This window comes from Artemia franciscana, chromosome 12 (genome assembly GCF_032884065.1).
Source record: "Artemia franciscana chromosome 12, ASM3288406v1, whole genome shotgun sequence".
Classification (NCBI taxonomy): Eukaryota; Metazoa; Arthropoda; class Branchiopoda; order Anostraca; family Artemiidae; genus Artemia; species Artemia franciscana.
The window spans coordinates 35,736,786-35,757,289 of NC_088874.1; the positions used below are offsets into that span (position 1 = coordinate 35,736,786).

At 34.5% G+C, this 20,504-nt stretch overlaps 1 protein-coding gene across 1 annotated transcript in view; it reads right to left on the minus strand.

Moving 5' to 3' along the window:
* The window catches only part of LOC136034047 (zinc finger protein OZF-like), a 34,198-nt gene extending 19,304 nt beyond the window's left edge, over window positions 1-14,894 (minus strand). Inside the window, exon 1 of the mRNA XM_065715132.1 lies at window positions 14,822-14,894. The gene's annotated coding sequence lies outside the window, so the exon portion shown is untranslated. The remainder of the gene's footprint in view (window positions 1-14,821) is intronic.
* Between the last annotated feature and the right edge of the window lie 5,610 nt (window positions 14,895-20,504).

Below are 20,504 nucleotides of genomic sequence, written 5' to 3' on the forward strand. Positions count from 1 at the left end.
GGCTATTTTTCTTCTCCTTTGGCTTTACCCTTCCTCTGATCTTCATAATGATACTGGAATAGCTCCGCTGGATCATATTATAGGTAAAAGTACTCTTTATTTAGCGCATTCTGCTTTTCTAGGTACTCTCCCACCGCCCCTGTAGCAATTTTTCTCACGGACAAGCTCAGGTAGGTACTCTTCTTCTCAGCAATTTATTTTACCAAAACGATCTTCTACAGCAGCCCAAAGGTCTCCTGTATATCAATCAATTCTATTATGGAACTCCATCCCTTTGGATGTCCCTCTTTTTCTTTCTGCAAAGGCATTCTTTCGTCGGATTCTTCCTGTTCAGTAATTTCTTTCTCTCTCTCTCTCCTTTGTTTTTATTTTTCCTGTTTCCTCATTTTCTATAGTTCCTCTTTTTTCGTAATTCTTCCTTAACTCATATCTCTCTCTTTTATTCTTTTTAAAATTGTTTTCAGGAATCTTCTTAACTTTTAAAGTCCTTGTTCATCTCTCTTGATATCCCTCAATTTCTTTCTGGAAAGGCAGTTTCTTGTCAGGTCTTTCCAGTTGAATAATTTTTCTCTCTCTTTTAATTCTATCCTAATTTGTATATCTCTCTTATCTTCTTTTAAATCATTTTCAGCTATATGTTAAATCTCCTTCTAAATCTTCTATTTGTTAAATATCCTATCTGTTAAATGTCCTTGTCTTGTTCCAGTTTTTTTTTGTATATATTTCACAAAATATGTTATTCTTGTTTTCTGTGGTCCATTAAAAGCAAAGCTTCTTGGGCCTAGTAACCGCTTTACTGTTGTAATAGTTTTTCTTTTAGTATTAATAAAGTGATTGATTGATTGATTGAAGCCAAAACATTATAAACAAAAAAAAAACATATGCTTGCTCTTTCCAAAAAAGGATTTACAGGGATTGCAAATTGCAAAAAAGCAAAAAAAAATTGCAAAAAGCAAGCATGACGGAGCATCTGAGGGTTATATGTAGAAATTTTCTAGGTAAGCTATGCTCCAAAGACGTTGAAGAAATTAGTGGGCAGCCAGCTTACTTTTTGGTGGGCAGCCTCCTTTCTCCTTTTTGGCACCCCCTCTGCTACACTGATATCAAATTTAAAAATTTTGCTTAAATTAGTCAAAAGGAAAGCAACTATACTTCCAGGGCTACCTTGCCCCCATAGCCCCATAGCTTGCCCCAGAGCAAGGATTACACCCAGGGAAACATTTTCCAATGAAGATACCAAACAAAAAGTGTATATCAAAGTTTACAACGGGAGGAGACTGGTCAAATCCTCTCCAATTGAGGCACCTTGGTACCCGAATGTGATGACCTTAGACAGTCATTCTTTTTTATAAAAGTGAAAATCTCCAAAATTAAATCTATACATAAAATGAGTCAAAATTAAAGTTTGAATAGTCTAGACTATGTATCTTCAATAAAATTTCTTATAACTCAATGATTTTGCTTTTTTGCTATTAAATTTATTTGCAGAAAAGAGTCAAACATAGAAACTTAATGAATAATATAGACCTATAGTCTGGGAAATATATACTTTTCTATACAATTTAGCTAGGTAAAATGTGAAGACATCAATTAGTACCTGTTTACATAGTCTATTCAAATATAATAATTGTTTATGGGACAAAGTCCATTTAAATCTCTTAATGAGGCCCAAATACATAACTTGTTACCTTGTCTTGTAGTTATTAGACTAGGATGTAAAGTTAAGAAATTAGTTGAAAACTAACTGAATTTAAAAATAAGCTTTTAAATGACCTTAAAGATCTCTGTGATGTTCAAGTGTCCTGCAACCGACATGTAAAAAAAAAAAGAAGAAAAAGAACACTGAAAGCACTTGGAAGAACCAGTGCTAATCAAGCAAAAATGTAATTTCCCTTATTGTTCATGGTGGGGGCTGTAGATTTCCTCTTCAGGGTTTTCAACAATGGTGTACTTTTTTTTATTGTGATGCCTTTTTTGATAAATTCCTGTAAATCCCATTTTAAAATAACATTCATTGGTTTCAAGTAACAAACTGACCCTCTTCAGAAGGAGATATGTTAGAACAAAGAGAAAATTTTTAGATTTCTAATTTTATGTCTATTTCCATTGTTTGGTATGTGTTTTTGACAATTCATTGCTAGCCAGTCTTCCAGTCTTATTTAGCCCTAGACTATACAAGAAAACTAACTAAAAAAAAGAAAAAAGTTGAAAGCCATTTTTCATATAATACATCAATGTTAGAATATTAATAACAAAAATATCAAAAATATGGAACAAGATGGGTGCGAAAATATAATTTTTTGGTACTAGCTGCAAATTATTATTATGTAAATTATAAAGTAAATGTTTTATCATTTTTGGTTAATTTCTTTTTTAGCCTAGGGCTATATAAGGTAAGTATGGAATAATTCACATAAAGGAGCAACAAATAAGGTAACCATGGCCTACTGCTCAGTAGCTTTTTATTCTTTTTCTGAATATAGTAATTTTGTTGCTGCAAATTCAACTTTAGGCCCTTTAACAACCCTCAAAGATGATAGCTTTATGCTTATATTAGATATCACTCATATACCTCTATTAGTATTTATCTTGTTAAAACCAGTTTACCCATAAATTGAGTCCTTAACGACGACTACTACTACTACTAACAACTCGCCACAACATAAAGCCACCTGATACCAACACAGCTATGCACATTCCTCCATCTCAATCATTCAAAAGCTTCCTCTGGGAATGCAACCTTCCCACGAGGTTCCCATTTGCTTCAAATCTCAGATTTGAAGGAAATCCCCAACCAAACCAACCAATCACCCCAACCACATATAACCTGCTTCCTATTTAGCCAAAGATAGTTGGCCAAAAGGACAATTTTGAGCAATCTGTCATCCTTCATTCACAGAATGTGCCCTAGTCATCTTAACCTTTCTCTCATTCTAGCCCTAGAAGCCAGGATTAAATCACAATTTTTGTACAGCCTACTTTGTACAATTTTGTACAATCCATATACAATTTCTTTGGAAAACAGTTAACAAATCTTTATCTGCTTTTCAGAGGGCCCATGCTCTAGAGTCATATTGAAACTTGTTTTAACTGTGAAAAAAACCGGAGACTTGGCTAATCTACTTTTAACATCTTCACTGCTCCTACTACCTTTACTAATAATACTACGAAGGTAAGTGAAGCTTTTCACCTGATCAATCTTTTTGTTACTCAATATCGCTTTTTCATCTTCACTTATTCCTAATCTTAGTGACATAGTTTTTTTAGCATTAATTTCCAAGCCAATTCTAGCACCCTAAACTTAAAAAGCTCTAAAAGTTCATTCATTTTACACAAACTTTCATCTAGGACACTTGAATATTAGCATAATCTAATTCCATGGGAGTTTTCCCTCCACATTTGATTCTGTGGTCTCCCATTGCCTTTCATATGCTCTGTAAGACATTGTCAATCAAAACAATCCATATAAAGGGGGGGATAGAACTACCCTCCTTAACTTGTGATTTAATTTGAAACCAGCAGCAAACCTCAATTCCTACATCAACTGCAGCAGTGGTATTATTGTCCATAGTTCTAATCAACTTAATGTATTTGTCTGGCATACCATACAAGGATACGACTTCAGTTAAAGCTCTTCTATCAAAAGAATTAAATGCTTGCACATAATCTTTAAAATCGAGGACCAAAGGTTTTTAATCACTCAGGCGCTTTTCAATTTATCTAAGAGTAAGTTAATCTAAGAATAGAGTTAATCTAAGACTGAACACGTGGTCAATACATCCTCTACCCTTTCTAAAACCTCACTGTGCTCCTCTTGTAACTTTGTCTACAGCATCTCTCAGTCCCCTAATCACTCCCTCACATTCTAACTTCAATATACCCAGTTTTGGTAGTACTCACTACAGAAGCAGCAGCTGTAGAGGTAGTAGTAGCAGTAGCAGCAGTAGTGGTAGTAAAAGTAATAATAATAATAGCATGTAAGCATTGACTTTTGGTCAATTGAACTTCCCTTTAAGCATTCCCTGAAAGTTCCGACTGAAGACCCTAAAGTGATCCATATAAAGGGGAATAGAACTAAACCCTGCTTAACTCCTGATTTTATGCAAAACCAACTGCAAACCTCATTTCCTACCTTAACTGCAGCAGTGTTATTCTTGTACATAGTGCTAATCACTTTAATATGTTTGTCTGGTATACCATACAAGGACAAGATCTTCACTAAAGCTCTTCTATCAATAGAATTGAATGCTTGCTCATAATCTACAAAACTGACGACCAAAGGTGTTTGACAACTCAGGTACTTCTCAATTATTAACTTGAGATTTAAATTTAGTCAACACATCCTCTAAGCGTTCTAAAACTGCACTGTTCTTCTCTTATCAATTTGTTTATAGCATCTCTCATTCTAAATAGTATTATATTAGTAAGTAATTTGATATCTACAGAGACAAGACTAATGACTCAATAATTGTCACACTCACTCTTATTACCTTTCTTACCCAGTGGTTTCCCCAAAGGAATTTGAAGACGATTGGGCACTATGACTCTTCTTATTATCAAGACTTTTGGGTTATCAGTTCCAAGTCAAGGTCAGTTTTTCGGTATTTCAGCAAAAAACAAGAGCTAAGAGCTCATATGGCACTTGTGACGAGGCATGAAGAGCTAAGAGCCAAGAGATCATATGGTATGAGCTCTAACAAAATTCTAAGAATCACTAGATTGATTTAAAAGGAAAACCAGAGGCTTAATGCCGGTCAGGATTTAAAATAAGAGCTCTGAGTCACGATGTCCTTCTAAATATCAAAATTCATTAAGATCCGATCACCCACTCGTAAGTAAAAAATACCTCATTTTGTCTAATTTTTCCTCTCCCTTTAGCCCCCCAGATGGTCGAATCTGGGAAAACGACTTTATCAAGTCAAATTGCACAGCTCCCTGACACGCCTACCAATTTTAATCGTCCTAGCGCGTCCAGAAGCACCAAACTCGCCAAATCACCCCCTCCCCTCGACTCCCCCAAATAGAGTGAATCCAGTACGGTTCTGTCAATCACTTATCAAGGACATTTGCTTATTCTATCCACCAAGATTCATCCCGATTCCTCCACTCCAAGTGTTTTCCAGGATTTCCCTCTCCAACTCCCCACAATGTCAAAAGATCTGGTCGGGATTTGAAATAAGAGCTCTGAGACATGAATTCCTTCTAAATATCAAATTTCATTAAGATCCCATCACCTATTCGTAAGATAAAAATACCCCATTTTCACGTTTTCCAAAATTTCGGGTTTCCCCCTCCAACTCCCCCCAATGTCAAAGGATCTGGTCAGAATTTAAAATTAGAGCTTTAAAGCACAAGATCCTTCTAAATATCGAATTTCATTAAGATCTGGTCACCCTTTTGTAAGTTACAAATACCTCAATTTTCAAAATTACCCCCCCCCCCACTCCACCAAAGAAAGCAGATCCGGTCATGTCAGTCACGTATCTTAGACAGGTTTCTATTCTTCCCATCCAGTTTCATCCTGATCTCACCGCTTTAAGCATTTTCTAAGATTTCCAGTCCCCCCAACTGCCCCCCCCCCAATTACGCTTGATCCGGTAGAAGTTTAAAATAAGAGATCTGAGTTACGAGGTCCTTCTAAATATGAAGTTTCATGAAGATCCGATCACTCCTTTGTAAGTTAAAAATACGTAATTTTTCTTATTTTCAGAATTAACCCCCCCCCCCAATAGAGCGGATCCATTCCAATTATATAAATCACGTACCTAAGACTTCTGCTTATTTTTCCCACCAAGTTTCATCCCGATCCCTCCAATCTAAGCGTTTCCATGATTTTAGGTCCCCCCCTCAAACTCCCCCCCAATATCACCAGATCCGGTCGGGATTCAAAATAAGAGCTTTGAGACACGATATCCTTCTAAATATCATATTTCATTGGGATTCGATCACCCGTTCCTAAGTTAAAATTACCTCATTTTTTCTAATTTTTCAGAATTAACACACACACACACACCCAACTACCCCAAAGAGAGTGGGTCCGTTCCGGTTATGTCAATCATGTATCTAGGACTTGTGCTTATTTTTCCCATCAAGTTTTATCCCGATCCCTCCACTCTAAGTGTTTTCCAAGTTTTAGGTTTCCCCCTCCTAACTCCCCCCAATGTCACTAAATCCGGTCGGGATTTAAAATAAGAGCTCTGAGACACGATATCCTTCTAAATATCAAATTTCATTGAGATCCGATCACCCGTTCGATAGTTAAAAATACCTCATTTTTTCTAATTTTTCAGAATTAACTCCCGCCCCCCCCAAACTACCCCAAAGAGAGCAGATCCGTTCCGGTTATGTCAATCATGTATCTAGGACTTGTACTTATTTTACCATCAAGTTTCATCCTGATCCCTCCACTCTAAGTATTTTCCAAGATTTTAGGTTTCCCCCTCTAAACTCCCCCCAATGTCACCAGATCCGGTCGGGATTTAAAATAACAGCTTTGAGACATGATATCCTTCCAAACATCAACTTTCATTAAGATCTGATCAACCATTCGTAAGTTAAAAATACTTCTATTTTTCTATTTTTTCCGAATTAACAGGCCCCCCACTCACCCCCAGATGGTCAAATCGGGAATACGACTATTTCTAATTTAATCTGGTCCGGTCCCTGATACGCCTGCTAAATTTCATCGTCCTAGCTTACCTGGAAGTGCCTAAATTAGCCAAACCGGGACCGACAGTCCCAGTTTTGTCGGTAAATTGCAATACTTTAAGGTAGCTCAATTGCATTTGAGCTATACTCTCAGCCTTGAGTTACCTAATATTTTGTATACATTGGTTATATTAAAAGAACCTTGAACCTTGACAGACCGACAGACCAACAGAATTTGCGATTGCTATATGTCACTTGGTTAATACTGAGTGCCATAAAAATTATTAGACATATCCATGTAATCTGGCACAAGATTTAAAGTAAAAGCATAAGCATTTTTTCAATGAAAAACAAAGCTTTGTCTATGTCTAGATGTTAAAACGAAAACACCAATTGGACACTACTGTTAGTTGATGGCAAAGTTTCGAATTACAAAATTCAGTGCTAATTTTAGTTGATAGCATTCAAAAAATGCACACTTAAATTGAAACAGTAGGAAAATGGTTTTTTATTTAGGTGGCCTAGTAAATGAGGTTTGTATTATTATAAATAAGTACCTTTGGAGCATCTTACATTTGAACAACTTATTTATAAACTAATGATATGTTTTTAACCACTTTTCACAACCTTAACTAGTTTTGATAACTTCTTTGTGGGGTTGGCAAAAGTAAAATAAATTGCAGACCCCTTTAAGGGCTCAAGAGGCAATTAGCCCCAGTTGTAATTACTGAATCATGAAACAGCCCAAAAAAGGCATCAACTGATCTTTTTGCTTTCATCAAACAGTTTGTGGTAACAAACTGTAGTAAGGAGCAACCTGGCTCAATAGTAAATGAAACCCCAAAAAACTGAATCTCGATACTAAGAGATACATCAAAAGAATCAGATTTTTATGCTGATTTTAAACATATAAGTTTAATCAAATTTAATCTTAACTATAAAAAATTATGAGCTGGAAAAAATTTGCCTTATTTTGTAAAATAGGGGGAACCCCCTAAAAGTCATAAAATCTTAATGAGAATCACATCATCACATTCAGCATATCAGAGAACCCTACTGTAGAAGTTTCAAGCTCCTATCTACAAAAATGGGAATTTCCTATTTTTTGCCAGAAGCCCAATCCTGGGTGCATGTTTATTTTTTTTTTCCAGGGGTGATGGTATTGACTCAGTGGTTTAGAATGTCGCAAGAGGGCTCATTCTAACTAAAATTGAAAGTTCTAGTTCCCTTTTTAAGTGACCAAAAAATCGGAGGACACCTAGGCCACCACCCACGCTCATTTTTCCCCAAAATCCATGAATCAAAATTTTGAGATAGCGATTTCGTTCAGCAGAGTCAAAAAACCCAATAGCTATGTCACTGAGGACAACTTACTCCCTCACAGTCTCCAGTGGAGGGGTTACCGGTTACAGACTTTGACCTAGTTATGGTTATTGGGAAGTGTAGAGACACTTTTAGGGGCATTTTGTTGGTTGGGGGGGTTGAGGGGAGGTTGTTACATGGGAGAATCTTTCCATGGAGGAAGAGAATTTCCATGAAGGGGATGCAGGATTCTCTAGCATTATTTAAAACGAAAAGAAAAAATATTATGAAAAAGTTTTTTCAACTGAAAGTAAGGATCAGCATTAAAATTTAAAACGAAAAAGAATTATTATGCATATTTTTTACTAAAAAAATGTTTGTAAAAATTTAAAATTTCTAGTTGCCTTTTTAAGCAGCCAAAAGATTAGAGGAAAACTAGACCTCCTCCCCCACCCTTTTTTCTCAAGATCATCTGATTAAAACTAAGAGAAAGCCATTTAGCCAAAAGAAAAGTTAATATGCAAATTTCATTTTAATTATTCATGTGCAGAGAGCCAAAATCAAAACATGCATTAATTCAAAAAATATAAAGAAATTAAAAAAAAAGTTTTTTAACTGAAAGTAAGGAGCAACATTAAAACTTAAAATGAACAGAAATTAGATCTAAATTGCATGGGCAATGTGAGGTGTTGCAGCAAAGGTTGTTTGGCTTCGCCCATTCAATTGCTTTGATTGAAGCAATGTTCCTTGCTTCAATTAAATACTGAAGGTGTTAATCTGTAAGGATCTTAAAATAAACAAGTCCCCTACATGTCTTACCACTAGAGCCAAATAGGTCTTAAAATAAAATACACCAGAAACAAATAATAGGTACACCAACTAGAAAAAGTTGCAAACCCTTGTTGCTGAAGATGAATATGAGCTAACAGCTGTCTGTTGCTTAAATTTCCCCTCTATGTCTCACAATTGGTATTGGCTTATTTTTTATTTCAGTGGGTACCTTACTACTGAAGTTGTCAGCCCCTTTAAACTTTTAAACTGGTACATATTATGAAGGAATTTTTCTAAAAAAATTTCTAAAAAATGGGTGGCATATACTTTGATCAGCTCATCATGCTGTTGAAAGAAAAATCTATCTGTCTTAGTTCAAAAGCTGACTTTTTTGCTGTAGGCCAAGTTTCAAACATAATTGCTTAGAAAGGAGCAAAGAATAAACTCTAATTTCTTTAGCAATGAGAGAACTTTTAAAGTTTAAGAGGCATATTTGATACCATTTCTCTACTGCAGTCCCAAATGACAAAAAAACAAATGATACACACAAGTGAAATCAAACAGTTCGTGGTAACGAACTGTAGAGTAAGGAGCGACCCAGCTCAATAGTAAATGAAACTCTAAAAAACGGAATTTTGATGCTAAAATATACATCAAAAGAATCAGATTTTTATGCTGATTTTAAATATATAAGTTTCATCAAATTTAGTCTTTGTCATCAAAAGTTACGAGCCTGAAAAAATTTACCTTATTTTAGAAAATAGGGAAAAACACCCCCTAAAAGTCACAGAATCTTAACGAAAATCACACCATCGCATTCGGCGTATTAGAGAACCCTATAGCAAAATTTTCAAACTCCTATCTATAAAAATGTGGAATTTCGTATTTTTTGCCAGAAGAAAAATCACGGGTGCGTGTTTATTTGTTTGTTTGTTTTTTTTTGTTATTTTTCCCAGGGGTCATTGTATAGACCAAGTGGTCCTAGAATGTCGCAAGAGGGCTCATTCTAACGGAAATGAAAAGTTCTAGTGCCCTTTTTAAGTGACCAAAAAATTGGAGGACACCTAGGCCCCCTCCCACGCTCATTTTTTCTCCAAAGTCGACAGATCAAAATTTTGAGATAGCCATTTTGTTCCGCATAGTCAAAAACTTTAATAACTATGTCTTTGGGAATGACTTACTCCCCCACAGTCCCTGGGGGAGGAGCTGCAAGTTACAAACTTCGACCAGTGTTTACATATATTAATGGTTATTGGGAAGTGTACAGTCGTTTTCAGGGGATTTTTTTTGGTTTTGGGGGTGGGGTTGAGGGGAGGGGGCTATGTGGGAGGTTCCTTGGAGAAATATGTCATGGGGGAACAGAAATTCAATGAAAAGGGCGCAGGATTTTCTAAAATTACTATAAAAAAAAACAATGAAAAAATAAACATGGAAAAGTTTTTTTCAATTGAAAGAAAAGAGTAGCAATGAAACTTAAAACGAACAGAGATTATTACGCATATGAGGGGCTCTAAAAATACTTTAGCATAAAGATCGAGGTATTTAGGAGATAAATACCTTGCTCTTTATGCTATAATATTTTTAGTAATTTCAACTATTTATTCTATGGCCTTTCTGATTCAGGGGTCATTCTTAAAGAATTGGGACAAAACTTACGATTTAGTGTAAAGAACGCGGTATTAACGAGGGTACAAACCCCCTCATATACATAATAAAAATTAAAAAATATATAAAAGTTTGTTACGTAAGTTAATTCTAAAGTTACGTATATTTTTTGCTAATAAAAAAAACCGTTAAAAATTAAAATTAATAGTTGCCTTTTTATGTAACCGAAAAATTGCATGGCAACTAGGCCTCCTTCCCCATCCCTTATTTCTCAAAATCGTCTGATCAAAACTAAGAGAAAGCCATTTAGCCAGAAAAGGAATTAATATGCAAATTTTATTTTAATAATTTATGTGTGGAGAGTCAAAATCATGCATGCATTAATTCAAAAACGTTCAGAAATTACATAAAAAAACTAGTTTTTTTAACTGAAAGTAAGGAGCGACATTAAAACTTAAAATGAACAGAAATTACTCTGTATATGAAATGGATTGTCCCCTCTGCAATCCCTTGCTCTTTACGCTAAAGTTTGACTCTTTGCCACAATTCTGCTTTTTAAAACAATTAAAAGCTTTAGCGTAAAGAGCGAGGGATTGCAGAGGGGACAATCCATTTCATATACGGAGTAATTTCTGTTTGTTTTAAGTTTTAATGTTGCTCCTTACTTTCAGTTAAAAAAACTAGTTTTTTTTATGTAATAATGAACAGAAATGGGTAGAAACAATAGATAGCAGCACTTTGGGATGTGTGGGAAAATACTAATTTTTTGTTTCTGTAAATTTTTCTATTTATCACTCAAAGAAGATATATTGACTGTGGGGCTGGGTAACTGCTTTTAGATTTTATAGCTTAACACTTATTAATTTTAGTCAATCTTCAATTTGAAACTGGTACCTGCCTGCTAGAACAGAGCTTTCCACTCAAAAGCAGAAACATGGTTAGCAGAAAGCAGAAATGGGTAGCTGCCACAAATATTTAACACTTACAGATTTTAGTCCATGTTCAATTTGAAAGATTTTAGTCCATCTTCAATCTTGACTCTGGCTAAAGGAAAAGCAAAAACCATCCTTTTTGGCCTCAGGCAAGAGTTCTATGAAGCTTTCCAAAATGCAAAGTCACATTCATCAATCTAGCCTAGGGTCCACACTTTCCATAACAACTGCAGAGGTTATACCCTTACCACTTTCTAGGAATAAGCTGAAATCAAGGTGCTAGGAACAAAAAAACACAACAAAACCAAAGTGTTGCTCTTACAACACAATTACTCCATATATGAAAGGGGCTGCTCCCTCCTCAATGCCCTGCTCTTTACACTTCTGTTTGTTTTAATGTTGCTCCTTACTTTCAGTTAAAAAACTTGTTTTTTTTATTTAATCCTACCTAAAGTATATGACCCACAGCAAATATATGGTTATACATTGGGTAAGGCTGGATTAAAATTGAATCTGTACCAAAAATGACAATTGTATCTGGGAAGACTATAAAAAGGGATGTACACATTAAGTAGTATGCAGTTTATTTGTAGGTCATTAATGTGAATCATTCAATATTTACCTTATATGGGACCATTAGAGTGGGACAGGGGATGGATTGCCAAAAAATACATACCAAACCCTAAAAATATAATAACAATGTAAGAACATGTCTCTTTTTCTTCTATCATGCTTCCTTCTGCAGACCCAATTCTAGACCTTTGCCTATTTCATAATCAAGTACAATTGGAGTGACAATTATCCTACTACTCTTGAAGCAGTTATTAATGAAAATTATTCTCACCAGATAGCTAATCCAGGCCTACTAAGGCTATACTTAGAAATATAATTCAAAGTTTTGGTCACTATCAACTGTTTTTAGTCCCTTAAAGAGCTCAATAGTAGTAATTTTTAGTCCTAGTTGGGACTAAAAATCCTAACTTTGACAAAATCAGACAAAAATTACAGTCCCAACTAGGGTTACTATGAATTCAGCATCGTTGATTGATAATATTTTTGCTAATGTCAGTTACCATAATGCAAGTGTGATAATAAATGAAGTATCTGACCATTTTGGGATATTTTTAAGTGTTCAAAATTTTTTTAGTGAAGGTGCTAGGCCTAACACAAATTCACAAAATAGATATAAAAAAAAGTGATGATTGATAATAATGTGCTCATTCTTTATAAAGTAATGTTAGAGAAATGTAATTTTGAATTTTTAAATAGTGATGAACTAGATATTAATGCTAAGTTTCAAAATTGGTATTCAATTATAAACAGTTTATTGGTTGATTGTAGTACTTGTAGGAGATAATATTTCTTCAGTCAGTAGTGTTAAATTTGGAGTACCTCAAGGATCTGTTCTTGGTCCCCTGTTATTTCTAATTTTTAAAAATGATTTATGTAGAGCTTTTAATATGATTTTGTATGATCTTGACATTGGATGTGATGGGAAAAGTAATCGTTCCCAGCTTTGCAGATGACACTCATATAACTGTGGCTGCACAAACAGGAATTCAGTTGTTGAGTCATATTAGTTCTTGTCTGGAGTTTGTACAAAAGTTGATGAAGCTTAATAAGTTAAATTTAAATTATAGTAAATCTTGCCTTTTATTGTATGGTAGGAGCTCAAATTATTACCCTTGGATAGACAGACTTAATATTGCTGATATGAGTATTTTAAGAATAAATTGTATAAAATATATAGGAGTTTTAATTGATGAATGTCTCAGTTTTAGAGAACGTATAGATTATATTAGTCTTAAACTCGCTAGGAATGTTGGCATTCTAAGAAAGTTGAAGTATATTTTCCCAAGGGATATTTTAAGAACACTGTATTATTCCTTAATTCATCCTTATCTGCTATATTGTTGTAATGTTTGTGGTAGTACATTTCCTTCTCATCTCTATCATATTTGAGTTTTGCAGAATAAAAAACTTTGAGTGTTATGTGGTGTAGGTTTTAAAGACTCAGTACAAAAGAGGTATATAGATTGCAAAATCTTACCTTTAGCAGAATTTATTACTTTTTATCAAAGCCTGTTTATATATAAATATTTTCAAAATTGTTTACCAATATGTTTTAAAAGTATATTTGAATTAGGAAGTGATATTCATACACATTCTACAAGACAGTCCAATAAAATTTGTTGTCCACTTGCTATTACCCATAAATCTCAATTTTCTATTTGGCATCAAGGACCCCATGCATGGAATTGTTTACCTACAACTTTGAGAAACATGGATAATTTTCTTGAATTTCAGCAGGAATTAAAGCTATTTTGCCTTAATATTTATGGTTTTGATAGTTGAGTGGACCTCAAGTGGAGCCAAGATGTTGGTTTTGTTTTAGGTGATACTGGTCAAGTGGTTTTAGTTTCTTTTTGTTTTGTCTTTTTTGAAGTGTAATTCCATATCAATTGAAATCCAGGGTAATTGAATTTTTTTTTTCTTCTTCTTTTCTTTCTTTTTATTTCCTTCTTCTTTTTTGTATTGTTTTTAATTGTATGTGTATTGGAGTTGTAAGCCTAAACAAGCTTTGCTTTGGACCATTTGCTTGTTTTGTTATTTATATTGATAAACCCATCTTTCTCTCTCAAAATGGAACTTGGGCATAAAGCAAGGGTTCCAACAGTAAATAAGGAAACATGTTAAGACAACAATTCTTTCTTTATAATATGCAAAATAATCCTAGTCAACACATTTTTCAGGGGTGGGGGAGAACCTTTGTCTTCACTTTTTATAAAGTTGTACAATTTTTTAACTAAATTCCTAAAAATAAACATGGATTTAGCTGTACTTGTCTGTTTTCAAATAATCTATATATGTAATTAAACACTATCTGTGCAATCTAATTATTCTCACAAAAAAAAACAAATAAACAAATAGTGATAAATTAGGATAAGTTAGGATAGATGGGCCCTTTGGAGTTTTTTATACACATTTCAAAATTTAGAGAATGCATATATATTTAAAAATGTGATAGAAAAGCCTGAAATACAAGAAAAGAAGAAAGGGTAACCCCTGCAAAACACATTAACTAGGATTATTCTGCATACACTATTAGCCTATGAAGTAAATTTTTTTTTATTAAAATGTTTCCTTATGTACTGCTGGAGCCCTAGGCTTGCATTAGAACTTGTATCAGAAGCCCCAATTATATTTGGAAAGAGCATAAAAGACATTGTGTTTTATTTGCTTTGTTCATGAAAGGTATAGGCTAGGCCTATTTACCTGCCTATATTTGACCATTGGGAGGGAGAGGGAATTTGACCACTTTGAGGGTAATAGAGTCAAATGAAGCCTTTTTTAAAAAATTTAGAATCATTGAAATTAGGCCAGTAAAGAAGCTAACAATTACAAGTACATACAGATACTTAAATATTCAATCATTGTTTACAAACGAAAACATGTCCACTGTGGAAAATTGCCTCAATCTGTGAGACAAATACATTGTTACTGTTTTCTGTAATTTCTTCGATAATTCTTATAAATACAGTAATCATTAAATCGTGATTTACCTCATTATATCGTGTTAAAATATTGTGTTTCAAGAGAAACAAGTATATCCCCTAAAACAGTTGAATTATTTGCGGATAATTTTTAGACGTTGCCATGGCTTAAATCCCTGGAAATATTTTCGGGTGGAACCGAGGAGTATTACTCTTGCCGTCCGAAACCGAAAAAGACCGAAAATGTTTAGATCCTCACCCCACTTCTCAAATTTAGTGAAGCAAGTTAGCATGTACAAACTCCAAACAGCAAAATAAGAAAAAAAGTCAAACCACTATGAATGAGAATTATCAGATAGTTTTTCGACCTAAACTATACAGGAAAAGATCAAGATGTTCACCAAAGACACAGCAGAATGTTGATAAAAATGTATCTTATCTCAATATTGTTTAGAAAACTAATGGAAAGCCATGTTTTCAAATAATCTATATATGTAATTATACACCATTTCTGCTATCTATCTATTTATCACAAAAATATATCAATAAACAGATAATGGTAAATTAGAATAAGTTAGGCTATGTGATATTTGGGAGTTTTTTTTTTATAAACAATTTTCCAAATTTAGAGAATGCACATGTATTTAGGAATGTGATAGAAAAACCTGAAATACAAGAAAAAAGTGACGATAAAGGACTGAACCTGCAAAACACATTAACTAGGATTATTCTGCATATTATGAAGTAAGAATTGTTTTATTAAAATGTTTCTTTATGCACTGCTGGGACCTTAGGCTTTTACTAGAACTTGTGTCATAAGCCATAATTATATTTGAAAAGAGCACGAAAAACATCGCGTTGTATCCACTTTGTTCATGAAAGGTATGGGCCTAGGTTACATTTACCTGCCTATATTTGACCATCAGGAGGGAGAGGTAATTTGACCACTTTGAGGGTAATAGAGTCAAGCGAAGCCTTTTTTTAGAAAGTTAGAATCATTGAAAGTAGGCTAGTTAAAAAACTAACAATTACAAGTACACACAGATACTTAAATATTCATCATACCTTACAAACAAAATGATGTGCAATGTGGAAAATTACCTCAATCAGTGGGACAAAGACATTGTTCCTATTTTCTGCAATTTCTTCGATAATTCTTATAAATACAGTAATCATTAAATCGTGATTTACCTCATTATATCGTGTTAAAATATTGTGTTTCAAGAGAAACAAGTATATCCCCTAAAACAGTTGAATTATTTGCGGATAATTTTTAGACGTTGCCATGGCTTAAATCCCTGGAAATATTTTCGGGTGGAACCGAGAGTGATCCTTAAATCGTTATTTACCTCATCATATCAATTTAAATGTTCCGTTTCAAGGAAAAAAAATTACATTTCTCAAAAGAATTGAATTATTTACCGATTATTTTTTGAGATGGCTCATTTGATTGGAAATTGAAAGTTCTAGTCACATTTCTAAGTTTCATCAAAGGTGATCGGAGGGCGTCAAACCCCCCCCCCCCCCCACGCCTTGTCCCCCAAATGCATTCGATAAAAATTTTGAGATAGTCATTTCGTTCAAAATAGTCCAAAATTCAAATTACTATGACTAAGGGGTTGAAAAATCCTCCATAGCACCCGGGACATGAATTATAACTTATGTAGCTTGTACGTTATCAAGAATAAAAAGTGATTAAAAATTAACGAGCCGATCCTTGTGCTTTTTCCCCAATAAATCTTATCTCACTTATCTCTTACTTAGATAATCAGTTCCGTTACTTAGAATTACATTATCTTACTTAAGTGGCTAAAAAGTTCTACACAATTAGTTTACCTATTTTTTTATTATAATAGTTGGGAGAACAGAACTCAAAGGTAAGTGAAGATTGAACTAAGGATTGATTGTCACGCTGTAGTTGTTGTCTTCAGGGAGCAGGGTTTATATACTTCTACTAAATGGTGTCTTCACTACAATCAAGTGTATGGTTACTGCCCGTTTTTCTAAGAGTAAAAGTATAAGGCCTGCTGTTTATTTGGCACTTTAATAAAAGGAATTATAAAAAAAAATATTTTTTTGTACTTATTACATCATTGAAAATAAAATGAAAATTGCAGCGAAACCAGACCAGGAGGTACCAACAGGCCCACTAGGCCCTGAGGCTTTCACTATTCCCGAAGTTTTGGAGATTTCTCCGAAAATCTAACAAAAACGGACCGACAAAAATGCTTCGGCCTAGAAGTGTCAAAGGTTCAAATCTGGCCCTGGGTCGAACAACATCTTAAGCCGGTGAGCTTTCAACAATTAATATAAGTACATATCAAATCCTCTCTTTAATTTTAAAAGTTCTTGCCAAAACTGTTAATTTATTTCGGAATAAAAATTATTTTGAAGTAGGGAATTTTGAAAAACTTGAAACTTTGGCAATTAAAAAAGAACAGACATTAATTAAGAGATCTCCGAAAAAGAAGTTTTGTAAAGAAAAGTAAAGGCCATCATAGCAAAAACATAAAACAGGTACTAATATAAATGAATAAAAGAATCTTAAAACGAGCAAAGCTTAAGTTGAATATGCAAGTCAAGCTTAAAACGAACAAAAGTATTTTGCTACTGAAGCATAAATGAAACCCAAGACGAACAGAATTGAAATAAACTATCATATAAAGCAAACATGCAATAGGTACTAATACAAATTAGTAGATAATCTTAAAACGAGGAAACTGAAATTGAACATGCAAATCAAGCTTGAAACCTAACAAAAATCTCTACAAACAAGAGTTGGAGTTTCCCCTCCTTTTTTCATTGCAAAAGTCCAAAACCTACAGTTTCATTGGCGCTTTACTGAAAACAAATTATATTACAAATATTTTCTTTCTTACTTATTACAATATTGAAAATAAACATAAAAACTAAATTAAAACAAAGTTTTGAACTAATGAGATTTCAGCAATTAATATCATTATATATCAAATATTTGGTTTAATTCAATTACTTTTTCCAAGACTGTCCAAGACAGATATAACTTCACTACAAATAAGAGTTTGGATACTGCCGCTTTCCCTAAGTGTAAAAGTCTAAAGCTCACTACGTCATTAATGCTTCGCTGAAAACGCACTATATTATAAATATTGTCTTTTCCAGTTATCGCAGCATTTTAAATGAAAATAAAATTACAGTGAAATAAAATTTTGAACAGAGGATATTTCAACAATTAATAGCATTGCATATGAAACATTCAGCTTGATTATGTTTGTACTTTTCAAGAATATTCAAAACACATGTGGTTTTCAGTAAAGCGCCAATGACGCAGTAGATATCAGACTTTTGCAGTGACAGAAGGGGGAAAAACCCGAACTCTTGTTTGTAGATATTTTTGTTCATTTCAAGCTTGATTTTCTTATTCAATTCAAGTTTCACTCGTTTTAAGATTTATTTACTCATTTATGTTAGTACCTATTGTATGTTCGTTCGCCATGATTGTTTATTTAATTTCTGTTCGTTTCGGAACAGGGGGCACTTACTTGGGTTCTCTGCCGTTAACACATTCCTAATCTCTGTATTTACCTTATTTCTTCTTGTGAATTCCCAGGAAAAAGAATCCCTGCTTGAAGATTGCCCCACAGATGTTTTGATTGAATTAAGTGAGTTCGACATGTACAAGGAACTAAGAAAAATAAAGATGGGAGTCTCACCTTTTCCTGGCGAGATCCCTCCCAAACTTATTCATGAGTATGCTTTGTTCCTTGCTCTCCCATTCGCCATTTTGATTAGCCAATGCTTTGCCTCGGGTATGTTTCCCTCACGATTGAAGAAAGCGCACATACGGGTCATTCCGTATGTACCCATTTCCTTAACCCCATGCTTTGCAAAAGCGACAGAGTCTTTCATACTCCGCCGCCTGTTGTCTCAAATTCGTGAATCTATAGACAAATGCCAATATGGAGGATTACAGATGTGCAGAGCTTCCGCATACCTTGTGCAAATGTTCATCCGCATTCTAAAGCGGCTTGAGACCCAGGATCATTTTGTTGATCTAGCTGCGATCGATTTTCGCAAAGCGTTTGACCTTCTATCTCACCCCCAACCAAAAATCTTTCGGCTTTGTCCCCTAATAAGAGACTTTCTGCCGCCTCCCCCCTGAAGTCCCATTTCCCATCGTGTCAGAAGTGAAGATACTCAGTGTTATTTTCTCCAGAGACTGTTCTTTCGCCACATATGTGGATAGTGTAATTAGGAAAGATAATGCTTCCCTTCAACCATTGTCGAAAATGTGTCGCTTTGGTTGCAATGTCAAAAGTGTCCTCCGTGCATGTTGTTGTTATGTGCGACCAGTCATGGATTATGCTTGCCCTGTGTGGGGCCCTTCAGTACTTCACACTGCTCACCTGATGTACGACATAGAGTCAGTGCAAAAAAGGGCAGTTAGGATAATACTGGGTTCTAGAGATGTTCCTTACCATAAAGCACTCATTACACTAAACATTCATTGCCTAGAACAAAGATTGTATGATCTCATCATGAGTTTTGGAAAAGCATTGCTTTTGGACCCCGCCCATCGAGACATCTTACCCACGGACAGCCCGCCTGACAGCAGAACCAGACAGAAGTCCGAACTGATTCCTATATGTGCACAAACAAACCGATATTATAATTCATTTGTGCCTTTTTTATGTCTATGTTTAACACTGCATAATTTTTGTTTTTAATGTTCTTTCAACTGCAAATTAGCCAAGAGCTACGAAAGTTGTTTAATGAGCCGTTCTATGTCTCTCATATTTAGCATAAGCCTTACTCGTTTTGAGATTTTTTTTTCATTGATATTAGTACCTGTTGTATGTTTTTTGTTATGATCGTTTATTTAATTTGAGAGCGTCTTGGGTTTCATTTATTCTTTAACAGTAGTTTCTGATCGTTTTGAGTTTGAGTTATAGTTGGTTTGGCCTTTAATTTTCTTTAGAAAATTTCTTTTTCGGAGCTTCTGTTTAATTAATCACAAAAAACAACAGTGATTCCCGTTAGTCATAAAGTAGCGGAAGGCACCGTAGCATATTCCTCGAGGTTAAGTCAACTCTTACCGTGTAGCATATTTCTGCACGGTCCACTGACGATTAGAATTACGAGGCAGAAACCTAGTCTATATTTCTGTCAGTGGATCCAAAGTTCTACCAAACAGAAATATTGGCCGGCAGGGGGTATATCTACTAGAGTGAAATAAATAATTGTGAGGGTAGGTTGTGTCTTACGTAAAGATAACATTTAGATTTTCAGAAGGTAGATTAAACTATTGATCTGAGTGGCTTTTTATTTCTATTTAGAAAACCAATAACCAGCAAAAGGGCTAGAAATAAGTATACTACTACGAATAAATAAACTATGAAAGCAAGGCCACTAACATTAAAATTGATCATTAGGCAGTCGTTAAGGTACCGATATCCTGATCGGAGGGCTTACAGATATCCCGACCTTACCCAAAATCAATAAAGAGATAACAATTGCAGGTAGTATCCAGAGAAAGGAGGTTAATTCAATAGCAAACTTTTCATTAGCTCTAAGGGAGGAGACATAAACAAACATCACAAGGATTCCTCCTAAGAAAATCAAAAAAGAATTAAAGAGTTTCTAAGGGAAACATTCTTAAGTGAAATACAAACTAAGAGTTTATACGAACAGGGACAAGGTGAAGGCAGGTGGGTGATTGAGCAGGAGAATGATCATAGAGATACCACCGACAGATCTTAGCAAATCAAAAGGC